The sequence below is a fragment of the Martes martes genome (genome assembly GCF_963455335.1).
Source record: "Martes martes genome assembly, chromosome: X".
NCBI classification, from domain to species: Eukaryota; Metazoa; Chordata; class Mammalia; order Carnivora; family Mustelidae; genus Martes; species Martes martes.
In genome coordinates, this window is record NC_137897.1 from 51271310 (window position 1) to 51284603 (window position 13294).

The following is a 13294-nucleotide window of genomic DNA, read 5'->3' on the forward strand; positions in this document are numbered from 1 at the left end:
TAATAAAATGGAAACAGGAGGATATAGAAAATATGAACAGACCCATAACCAGCCAAGAAACTCAATCAGTAACAAAAAATCTCCCAAAAAAGCAAGAATCCAGAGTCAATGTATTCCCAGAAGAATTCTACCAAACAGTTAAAGAAGAATTAATACCTATTCTGAAACAGGTTGGAATGGAAACTTCCAAACCCATTTTATGAGGCCAGAATTATTTTGATCTTAAAACCAGACCAAGACCCACCCAAAAAGAGAATTGTAAGCCAAGATCCCCAAGAACATATATGTAAAAATTCTCAATAAAACATTAACAAATCAAATCCAACAGTGAATTAAAAGGATTATTAATCATGAGCATTTATTCCTGGGATGCAGGAATGGTTCAACATCAGCACATCAATCAAGCTGATACATCACATTAATAAAAGAAAAGATAGGAACCATATGATCTTCTAAATAGATACAGAAAAAAAATTGGATAAAATACAGCATCCTTTCTTGATAAAAACACTCCACAATGTAAAGATAGGTGGAACATACTTCAACAAAATAAAGTCCATCTATAAAAGACCCACAACTAATATCTTCAATGGAGAAAAGCTGAGCGCTTTCCCACTAAGGTCAAGATGGTTCAACATGTATTGGAATTCCTAACCTCAGTAATAAGACAACAGAAAGAAATAAACTGCATCCAAATAGTCAAAGAAGTGAAATTTTTACTCTTCACAGACAACGTGATAATCAATGTGAAAAACCCAAAATACTCTACCAAAAAAATTGATAGAACTGATACAAGAATTCAGCAAAATAATAGGATATAAAATGAGTGCACAGAAGTCTGTTTCATTTCTCTGCACCAAAAATTAACCACCAGAAAGAGAACCCAAGAAATTAATCCCATTTACAATTGCACCCAAAAAACCACAAGATACCTAGGAATAAACCTAACTAAGGTAAAACATCTGTAGTCTAAAAACTATAGAAAAATTATGAAAGAAATTGAGGAAGATACAGAGAATGGAAAAACATTCCATGCTCATGGTTTAGAAGAATATTGATAAAATGTCCATACTCCCCAAAATAATCTACACATTCAATGCAATCCAAATAACACCACCATTTTATGCAGAGGTGGAACAAACAATTATAACATTTGTATGGAACCAGAAAAGACCCAGAATAGCCAAAGCCATGTTCAAAAAGAAAACCAAAGCTGGAGGCATCACAATTCCAGACTTCAAGCTGTATAACAAAGCTGTAATCATCAAGTCAGTATAGTACTGGCACAAAAACAGATACGTAGATCAACGGAACAGAAGAGAGAACACGGAAATGAACCTACAACTATATGATCAACTAATCTTTGGCAAAGCAGGAAAGACTATCCAATGGAAAAAAGACAGTCTCTTCAAATGGTGTTGGGAGAATTGGATAGTCACATGCAGAAGAATGAAACTGGACCACTTTCTTACACCAACACAAAAGTAAGTTCCAAATGGATGGAAGACCTAAATGTGAGATAGGAATCCATCAAAATCCTAGGGGAGAACCCAGGAAGAAACTTCTTTGACCTTGACCACCACAAGTTCTTACTAGATAGGTCTCCAGGCAAGGGAAAGAAAAGCAAAAATGAGTAATTATCTTCATCAAGATAAAAAGCTTCTGCACAGTAAAGGAAACAAGAAAACTAAAATACGACCAGTGGAATGAAAGGAGGTATTTCCAAATGACATATCAGATAAAAGGCTAGTATCAAAAGTGTATAAAGAAGTTATCAAACTTAACCCCCCAAAAAATTGAAAAAAAAATCAGTTAAGAAATAGGCAGAAGACATGAACAGACATATCCCAAAAGAAGGCATACAGATGTCTAACAGACACATAAAAAGATGTTCAACATCACTCATCATCAGGGAAATGCAAATGAAAACCACAATAAGATACCACCTCACAGTATCATAATGGCTAAAATTAGCAACTCAGGAAACAACAGATGTTAGTGAGGATGTGGAGAAAGTGGAACCCTCTTGCATTGTTGGTGAGAAAACAACCTGGTGAAGTCACTCTTGAAAACAGTATGGAGGTTCCTCAAAAAAGTAAAAAGAGGGAGACATCTACTTCCAGGCCTATAGCCATCACATTCCCAGGCTGAGCGGGCCACAAAGCTGCACCAGAAACAGTCACCTCCAATCCCTGAGTCTGGGCTGCCCTCGTGCCACTGCCAGGCTTGTCAGACAGTCATGCTGGATCATCTGAGCTTGCTTCCCACAGAAATGGATTACAAGGGCCAAAAGCTAGCTAAACAGATGTTTCAGGGAATTATTATTTTTCCTGCAATAGTGGGGTTTATCTAGGTGTACGTGGTTGAACAGTTCAAGTGGACTGTCTGTATAGTTATGACAAAGTTTGCATTTTCATGTTTTTTTTTTTTTTAGATTTTATTTATTTATCTGAGAGAGAGACCGTGAGAGAGAGCATGAGAGGCGAGAAGGTCAGAGGGAGAAGCAGACTCCCCGTGGAGCTGGGAGCCCGATGCGGGACTCGATCCCAGGACTCCGGGATCATGACCTGAGCCGAAGGCAGAGGCTTAACCAACTGAGCCACCCAGGCGCCCTGCATTTTCATGTTTTTTGACACTTCTTCCCTGACCTATTTATTGCTGACACCTCCTCAAGTGGTTACCTGTTCAAGACTCAGGCTCAGAAGACAAGAAGCCAGGGTAAAGAAAAATTAAGAGGCATGCTAAGAAAAACTAATTAGGGTTTTCATGATTTAGCTTTACTATTGCATCTGCTTTTGTTTTGTGTGAGATGAGCTCAATAATTTTCATATCCAAAAAATGAGCTAAAACCCACCTCTGCTCTTTCAGCACAGTTGTGTGTAGATTTTGTTCTCTTTATATTTCACTTCTAACTCAGTTGGCTTTTAATTTACAAACATTTTAGACTTCCAATTCATAATCTTTCTCTGAGATGAGAAGAGAAAACACAAGTATTCAAAGTTTCAGGTCTACAAAACTAATGATGAAGAAATGCCTCATAAATGATAGTACAATTTAACTGTCAAAGTTGTATAATTCATTATGAGTGGTTAAATTTCTTTAATATTTTCAATTAGCAATAATTGGGCCTCGGATAAACCTCATTGGCTATGATACTGCCACTGCACAAAGCTTAAATTTCTTTAATATTTTCAATTAAAACTCAATGCAAGTAAAAAAATAAAAGTTAAAAATAGAAGTACCTTATGACCCAGCAATTGCATTACTAAGTATTTATCCAAAGGGTACAAACATGGTGATTTGAAGGGCATATGAGCTCCAATATTTATAGCAACACTGTGCACAATAGCCAAAATGTGGTAAGAACCCGAATGTCCATATAGGAAAGAATGGATAAAGAGGATGTGGTATATATACAGTGGAATATGACTCAGTCATCAAAATATGAAATCTTGCCATTTGCAATGACATGGATAGAATTAGTGTATTATGCTAAGTGAAATAAGTCAGTCAGAGAATAACAAATACTGTATGATTTGACTCATATGTGGAATTTAAGAAACAAAACAGATGAATATAGGGGAAGGGAAGGAAGCATTTGTTATAATGAGCACTGAGTGTTATGTGCAAGTGATGAACCACTAAATAATACCCTTGAAACTAATACACTACATGTTAACTCACTTGAATTTAAATAAAATCTTGAAAGAAAAAAGTATATGTTGAAAATTAAAGTCCACAAGAGTTACAAATTTTATAAACAATAAAACTATATTTAATTTTAGTTTATTTATAAAATTGTAAAATAAATGTACATGAAAATCTAGGAAAAACTTCAGTCCCATATTTTAAATATGGACAAAAGTTCAGGCTTTTCAAAAACTGATTTGTTTCAGAAAGCCCTGGAACAATAGAAGTCGTGTATTGTATGTAGAATCAACCTATGTGGATTTACAAATTATTTAGAAAACTGCCACACTTTTGGTGTTTAACACAAATTCCTGTTCTAGACATTAATAAGGTATTAAAACATTTTTTAAAACTTCAAAAAATATCCTTTTTAATTCCCTCCAACTTTCATGTATTCTCCATCCTTTTTGTGTGGTCTTAATTGTCTACCAGATATTAAATCTTGCTTATGCATCAGGAAGTAGCAATTTAAACCACATTTTTGCATTATGGCTTTTTTAAAAAATTTATTTATTTTCAGCGTAACAGTATTCATTGTTTTTTCACCACACCCAGTGCTCCATGCAATCTGTGCCCTCCCTAATACCCACCACCTGGTTCCCCCAACCTCCCACCCCCCGCCCCTTCAAAACCCTCAGGTTGTTTTTCAGAGTCCGTAGTCTCTCATGGTTCACCTCCCCTTCCAATTTCCCTCAACTCCCTTCTCCTCTCCATCTACCCTTGTCCTCTATATTATTTGTTATGCTCCACAAATAAGTGAAACCATATGATACTTGACTCTCTCTGTTTGACTTATTTCACTCAGCATTATGGCTTTAACGAGACAGTGGGAAATAAATCAGACAGCCAAAGATAGTCTATTTTCCAGCAGGAAGCTGGATTGAAAGGGCATTCAGAAATAAATTCAAGAGGAGGGGCAAGATAGTAGAGAAGTAAGAGATCCTATTTCAACTGGTCCCATAAAGTGAGCTAATTATCTACCAGAACACTCTGAACACCCATGAAATCAGCCTGGGATATAGGATTATATACTTCTGATCCCTATGGGGGCAGAAGACACCAGTGGAGAGGTATAAAGAGTGGGAACGCTTGGACTGATATCAGATGACAAACAGAAGGGGGGAGGGAGCTACCAGAAGTGACCCATTGAAAAGTAATATGCCAATATGAAAGTGCCCTGTGAGTGGGGGCCAGCATTAACTTGGAGTCTGGTTAAAAACACTCAAAAAGAGCAAAATAACTTAAGGGGCAACTGGTGGAGGCGGGCAGTCACAGGCACGGGCCTAAGCCCACAGACCCAGGATGGCCACCACCAGTGACCACACCTACCAAAGAGAGTGCAGTGGAGCCCCTGGGGTTTCGAGGCTTGCACCACCTGTTGGCTGGGTGCACTCCTGCCCCCACATGAGGGAGTCTGGTGAAGGCACCAGCCTGTTCTCCCTAGAACTTTTGCACTCTGCACACACTGCATGACTGGTGTCTGAACCACCACCCACCCATGTTTGAGAAAGCTCCATGCAGGTGTTAGCCAGCAGTGTCTAGGACCAGCCAACGGTCTGGACTTCCCCAGACGTGGCCTAAAGGAACTCAGTGCAATCTCTGGTCCTGATCCCACTGTGACAACCTACACAACCTGAGTTCTGGACCCCAGACAGTAGTTCTGGCAAAGGCAGCCACCAGCAACAAACTCCCTGGACCAATATGGCTCTCAGTTTTAGTGGCACAGGAGTGCGGAGACATGCGGGCGCTTTGGGCAACCTCTGCAACAGTGGCTGGGGATGTGCACTGCCTGTGGGAGGTTGCGTGGCTCAGTGGAATTTGCAGAAGGGGGAGTGCGTGTGTTCTGGGCCACACAGAGAGTAGCAGACTGAGGCTTCTCTCTGAGAAGGAGGTCTGGGTGCAGTTTGCTTTCCACTAAACCTCCAAAAAGCCACAAAAAGCCACCAAAGAACAAAAACCTCTAGAAAACAAAAGCCTGGAAAACCAGTTTCCACAGAGCCCAGCCCCTTGAAAGGGGGCAGGAGGACTCTATGCAAGGAAGACTGACTGAAAAACAACGTGGCAGACCCCTCCCCTGGAAAGCCAGCTGCAAGAATGAAAGTACAACCACCACAGGGTCCCCATAAAACTAAAACCCCAATATCAGGGGAACACAATACATTAAGCTCCCGGTATTGACCTAAAACCTGTTTATTTTATAGATAAAACTTTTATTTTTAATGTGTTCTCACAATTCTTTTTTTAAAATTTTTAACCTACTTACCATTACAACTAGAGATTTAATACAACATATTCCATAATAACATTTTAACTTGACCTTTTTTCATACATATACTGTGTTTTTCTTTTTTCTTTTCTTCTTTTTTTAAATACGTATGGATATAAGCTTCAAGGTAATCCATTTTCCCTATTCAATATTACCCCTATATATAAACCAGTTTTAATCTCCCTTTATCTCTGGAATGTTGAGTCCATTGACAAAGATATCAAGATACACCAAGGAAAAATCAAAATAAACTTCCTCGCCCACATCGAGGATTTATAACCACCCTCTCATCTTTTTCTTCTGTCAGTGTTTCTGTGTATTTGTTTTTGTTCTGGTTTTATATAAATCTTATTCTTGGGGTTCATTTTGGCTGGGTTCTTTTCTTTTCTTGTCATTTACTTTTCTGGGTCTTTTGTTTGTCTGTTTTTGTTTATATGCCTTATAAATCTTATTTTGGGGATCATTCTGGCTGGGTTTTCTCTCTCTCTCTCTCTCTGTCTTTCTCTCTCCTTTTCTTTTTTCTTTCTTTAAGGTGGTGACTTCCAATTTCTCTGAAACATTCCAGGGTGCACATTGCCTGGATTGTGGATGATATCTTCAGCTATACATCCCTTCAACCACTTCTCAACAAAATGACTAGGAGGAGGAATACCCAAAAGAGGAAAAAATTCAGAGACTGTGCCCTCTTCCACAGAACTATTGGATATGGACATAAACAGTATGCCAGAAAGGGACATCAGGGTAACAATTATAAAGACAATGGCTAGGTTGGAGAAAACCATTAGTGACAACATATAATCTCTAAGAGCAGAAGTGAGAGCCACCCTGGCAGAATTTAAAAATGTTATCAGTGAGATCCAATCTAATCTAAATACTCTAACAGCTAGGGTTACCAAGGCAGAAGATAGAATTATTGATCTAGAGGATAAACTGATAGAGAAAAAGGATCAGGAGGAGGCATGGAAGAAACAACTTAGAAGCCATGAAAACAGAATGAGGGAAATAAATGACACCATGAAACATTCCAACGTCAGAATTATTGGGAATCCGGAGGGGGTGGAGAAAGGGAGAAGACTAGAATATATAGTTAAATGAATTCTGGATGAAAATTTTCCCAATCTGGGGAATGGAAGTGACATTTGTGTCCTAGAGGTAGAAAGAACAACTTACAAGATCAATGAATCTAAAAAGACCTTGAGACACTTAACTGTGAGATTGACAAATCATAATATTAAACAAGAGCTTTGGAAGACAGCTGGGGGGAAGAGATTCCTTATATATAGAGGAAGGTCCACCAGAATAACATCAGACCTGTCCACAGAAACCAAGCAAGTCAGAAAGGGCTGGTAAAACATATTCAATGCACTAAATAAGAAGAATATGCAGGCAAGAATACTTTATCCACCAAGGCTGACATTCAAAATAGATAAAGAGAGATAAAGGGCTTCCAAGACCAGCAAGCAAGAAATATTAAGGGCGGAGGGGTTCTATAAAAGAAGAAAGAACCCAAGAGTGACATAGAACAGAAATTCACATAGACGATATATAGAAACAAGGACTTCACAAGCAACATGATGGCAATAAAAACGTATCATTCAATAATTGCTTTCAATGTGAATGGCCTAAATGCTCCCATAATACAGCACAAGGTTGCAGATTGGATAAAACGACAGGACCCATCCATATGCTGTCTACGAGACACTCATTTTGAACCTAAATATACACCCAGACTGAAAGTGAAGGGATAAAGAAGCATCTTTCATGCCAATGGGCCTCAAAAGAAAGCTTGGGTAGTGATTCTCATATCAGACAAATTATATTTTAAACTAAAGACTGTAGTCAGAGATAAAGAAGGACAGTACATCATTCTTAAAGGGTCTATCCACCAAGAAGATCTAACAATTGTAAATACTTATGCCACAATACAGGAACAACCAACTACATAAGACAACTGTTAATCAAGATAAAGAGACATATTGATATGAATATATTGATAGTAGAGGATCATAAGATACCACTTTCAGTAATATACAGATCATTCAAGCAGAAAATCAATAAAGAAGCAAGAGAATTTTATGATACATTGGACCAGAAGAACCTCACAGATATATACAGAACGTTCCTCCCTAAAACAACAGAATACTCATTCTTCTGGAGTGCACATGGAACTTTCTCCAGGATAGACCACATACTGGGTCACAAATCAGGGCTCAACCAATACCAAAAGACTGAGATTATTCCCTGCTTATTCTCAGACCACAATGCTTTGAAACTGGAACTCAACCACAAGAAAAAGTTTGGATGGAATTCAAACACTTGGATGCTAAAGATCACCCCACTTAAGAATGTTTGGATCAATGAAGAAATCAAGAATAACTTAAACAATTCATGGAAACCTATGAGAATGAAGACACATCAGTCCAAAACCTATGGGATACAGCAAAGGCGGTCTGAAGGAGGAAATACATAGCCATCCAAACCTCACTCAAAAAATTGAAAAATCCAGAATACACCAGCTCTCTTTACACCTTAAAGAACTGGAAAATCAACAACAAATTAAGACAAGAAGGGAAATAATCAAGATTAGAGCAGAGATCAGTGAGTTAAAAACTAGAGATACAGTAGAACACATCAACGAAACTAGAAGTTGGTTTTTTGAAAGAATCAATAAGATTAATAAACCACTGGCCAAACTAGTCCAAAAGAAAAGAGAGAGGATCCGAATTAATAAAATGAATGAAAGGGGAGGTATCACGACTAACACCAAGGAAATAGAAATAATCGTCAGAAATTATTAACAGTTATATGTCAATAAGCTAAGCAACCGAGAAGAAATGGATGCATTCCCGGAAATCTATAAACTTCCAAAACTGAATCAGGAAGAAATTGACAACCTGAATAGACCAATATCTAGTAACAAGATTGAAACAGTGATCAAAAACCTCCCAAAAAACTAGAGTCCAGGACCTGAAGGATTCCCTGGAGAACTCTACCAAACATTCAAAGAGGAAATAATACTTATTCTCCTGAAGCTGTTTCAAAATATAGAAATAGAAGGAAAACCTCCAGTCTCTCTTTTATGAACCTGCATTACCCTGATCCCCAAACCAAGCAAAGACCCCATCCAAAAGGAGAATTTCAGACCAATATTCCTGATGAATATGGATGCTAAGATTCTCAACAAGATCCTAGCTAACCGGATCCAACAGTACATTAAAAAAGATTATCCACCACCACCAGGTGGGATTTATCCCTGGGATGAAAGGATGGTTCCACATTTGCAAATTGATCAGTGTGCTCAAACGAATCAATAAGAGAAGAGAGAAGAACCACATGGTCCTCTCAGTTGATGCAGAAAAAGCATTTGACAAGATACAGCATCCGTTCCTGATTAAAATTCTTCGAAGTATAGGGATAGAGGGATCATTCCTTAACTTCATAAAATCTATCTATGAAAAACCCACAGGGAATATCAACCTCAATGGGGAAAAGCTGACAGTCTTCCCTTTGAGATCAGGAAAAAGACCATGATGTCTACTCTTGTCACTGTTGTTCAACATACTACTAGAAGTCCTAGCAACAGCAATCAGACAACAACAACAACAACAACAACAACAACAAAAGAAATAAAAAGCATTCAAATTGGCAAATAAGTTAAACTCTCTCTCTTTACAATTGACATGATACTTTATATGGAAGGACATTCAGGGCTATAAAATCATGGTCATTTATATTTGGTAAAACATTGTGTGGGTTCTTCAGATCATCCAAAATCAGGTCATTTGAATCTTAAAATCTTTCTCCAAAGTAACTTATCAGCACCTCATCAAGCAGTAATTGCAGGGGAAATTTCATGTATTTTATCATCTTCTTGTATGTAGAATATATATATAGTGGAAGAAAAGGAAGTCCAAGAGAAATTATATTTAACAAATTATATTTAACAAGTCCTACACTTCTAAATGCATCAGGGGGGTACAGGATTAGGGTTATTCTCTCACTCTTCTGAGTCCCACTCTACAAAATGGCTATTGGAAGAGTGTCTCAATGATTAAAAATGTATTCATTTCTGTTCTGAGAATCTTACATCAGCCTTCCTTTATATATCCATTATTTCAATATCCTTCATGCTTCTGCAGAAGAATAAAGATTTTTCATGCAAAAAAATTTTTAAAAATTTCATGTAATCACATCAACATCCATTGATTTTGGAATAGTGCTAAACACTGTGACGTAGAGCTCTGCAGGACCCACTTCACATAAAATCTATGGCAGACTATAGAAGACTAGTCTCAGTAAGGAACAAAGGAGGTTCTTTCTAAGAAATAACTTATTTGAATGCCATGTGCAAACCTATATTTATTTTTTAAGATGTTATTTATTTATTTATTTGACAGAGATCACAGGTAGGCAGAGAGAGGGGGGAAAGAAGGTTCCCCGCTGAGCTGAGAGCCCAATGCGGGGCTCGATTCCAGGACTCTGGGATCATGACCTGAGCCAAAGGCAGAGGCCTAACCCACTGAGCACCCCTCAAACCTAAATTTATTATAGACCATCCCTTTGGTAATTTTTTTCATGATATTTGTCTTAACATCAGAAACATCATAATATATTCTCTCAAGTTTACATAATAGTTTTCAGATCTCTTCATATGTATTATCTCATTTGATAATCACAATAACTCATGAAGCAAGAAAAGCAGCTATTATTATCCTAATATATCCATATAATATCCTTATATTATCCATATATATATATATATATATATATATATATATATATATATCCTTATATACAAGTGAACTCAGATTCAAAAGGGCTAAGTGACTTGCCCAGATTTATTTAGGTTGTAAGTGGTGGGGCTAGGACTAGGTTAATAAGTGTTCTGATCCTTCTGTAGGTATGATTTCATACATTTTTACCATCAACTTCAAGTGGACTTACCTCTCATTATTAATTTTTTGATTATAGTCTCTAAGTAGAAAGAACACTGGCATTTTTTTTAAAGATTTTATTTGTCTTTGAGAGAAAGAGATAGAAGGCATGCATGAACATGGGGAGGAACATAGGGGAGGGTGGGGGAGAGAATCTCAGACTCCATGCTGAACACAGAGCCTGATGTGGGGCTTGATCTCATGACCCTGAGGTCATGACCCGAGTCAAAACTAAGAGTTGGATATTCTACTGACTGGGCCACCCAGGGGCCCTAAGAGTACTGGTATCTTTATCAACCAATCATTCTCAGAATTTAGTTAAACACTTTGAGTAAAAAGCCTATCTCTTGAGAGATTAACAAAATTGAAGAATATTTTCATTTACCTAATTTTCTTAAGATTGTAGTTTTCTTTGTGAACTGTTCTTTATACAGAAAAGAGAAAAATCAGTGGGTGGAGCAGTGAGAACCAACTGTACAATGTAGGTCCCATTGTCATTTAGCTTGAACTAATATTGACCAATACTTATCTGTTAAGACAGAGTAAACATAGGAAATGTTGGATTTGATCTTAAAAAATGAGACATACCTAATCTGTCTGACATAAAAGTAAAGAACACTTCTTTCAAGTTACCTTGGCTAAATAATATGAGAAGAACAGATTCATGTCAAGGTTTACGTTCATTACTTATTGGTCAATAACAAAATATTAACAAAAATTAGTTCTATCGAGAGATCTTCCCTCACTGAAGAAAAGAATTATGAAGAGAAGTGTATTTTTTGAAAATTTTCACCTTAAAATAACAATGACAATGATAAGGCCCTATTAAGCTAAGAGAAAAGCACCTGTAAGAACAGTATTAAAGACAACTACCTGCCAAGAAATCAGTTTCTTTGCTATACACAGGAGGTTGACGAAGAACTTATGAAGGCAATTTAAGAAAACAGATGCCCTGCTCTTTTTGGGCCTCTTACAATTACAATCTCTTTATCAAATGTTCTCATTAAAATGTCATCCATAAACACAAACTCATGGTATAAAAGATGAAGCAGGTATTCTAGGGTATAAAGTCATGTTAAAGAAAATAAAACATACAACACCTCATTAGTTTTTGATGTAGTGATGTACTGTGTGGTGACTAAGAAAAGATAATTAAAAAAAATAATGCTGAAAAAAAAGCAAATAAAACATAGGGGTAATGCGGTAATGCTAGTGCTTAAATTGCTCATATGTATATGGGTTTTTTTTAGTATTCTTTTACATACTCACCTTAAATATTCTCCACAGTTTCACTGGCAACAAGAGAGAAGTACTCAAGAACGTTTTGTTATTTAACATGGTAAGTAGAGTAAAACCTCACAAATTTAGAAATATTTTTCAGTTTATGATCATATGGAGAAAGATAGAATAAGATTTCTCTTTGTATAATTTATAAAGAAAAGAATTGCCAGGAAAAGTGACAGTTTACTTATGGGAAGGGCTTGTCAATTATTTTTATCAGTAACCATTTGTAAATGTGTGAAAAAATAGTTTCTATTTTGCTAAGCTGGCCTCTGATGTATCTTGTTTGTAGACCAAAGTAATAAAATATTTTTAAAAATTACTTATTTAGACTGGGCTTTTCTATAATTAGTCAATCTTAAAGCAGATGAGGAAAAGTATGAGTAAGGCATGGAAGGATACAGATGACATGCCTTAAGCCCTCTTGCTTAATTCACTTAACTGAAAAGTTTTCCTGCGAATAACCTACTATCATGGTGATCTTCATTAGCATAGTATAATACAGTCCTTACAGCTGGGTGGTATATAAAAGCAACATGGAAGAGTTGAGAAATAAATCTCACATCTATTTCTTCCATGACATCCATATTGAGTAAAGCTTCAGTTCTACCTGTCATCAAAGTAGCAAGTTCAGAACTGACTGGTTAAAAGGGAAAAAAAAATATATATATATATATAGGGGTGTCTGGGTGACTCAGTTCATTGAGCATTGGGCTCTTGAGTTTGGCTCAGGTCATGATCTCAGGGTTATGAGATAGAGCTCTGCATCAGGCTCTGCACACAGCAGGGAGTCTGCTCAAGATTCTCTCTCTCCCTCTTCCCCTGTTCCCCCCAAAATAAATAAATAAATATTTAAAAAAGTTAAAAAGAGAAATAATTTTCTTTATTTATTATTATGTTCAGTTAGCCAACATATAGCACATCATTATTTTTTGATGTACTGTTCAACAATTCATCAGTTGGGTATAAGACACAGTGCTCACATTGAATTAAAAAAAAAAAAAGAAGAACCCATCCAGATGCTGTCTACAAGAGACTCAATTTGAACCTAAAGAGAAATAATTTTAAATAAGGTACTTTAAATACAATAACTTAAATACTGATCTTTCGGTTATCATGGGGA

The 13294-nt window shown here is 36.8% G+C and overlaps 1 pseudogene across 1 annotated transcript; it reads left to right on the forward strand.

Moving 5' to 3' along the window:
• Positions 1 to 2239: 2239 nt before the first annotated feature.
• On the forward strand, positions 2240 to 2755 carry LOC308359930 (signal peptidase complex subunit 1-like; annotated as a pseudogene). The gene is made up of 2 exons: positions 2240 to 2403; positions 2608 to 2755. The product of its transcript is annotated as a signal peptidase complex subunit 1-like (transcript).
• The last annotated feature ends 10539 nt before the right edge of the window (positions 2756 to 13294 follow it).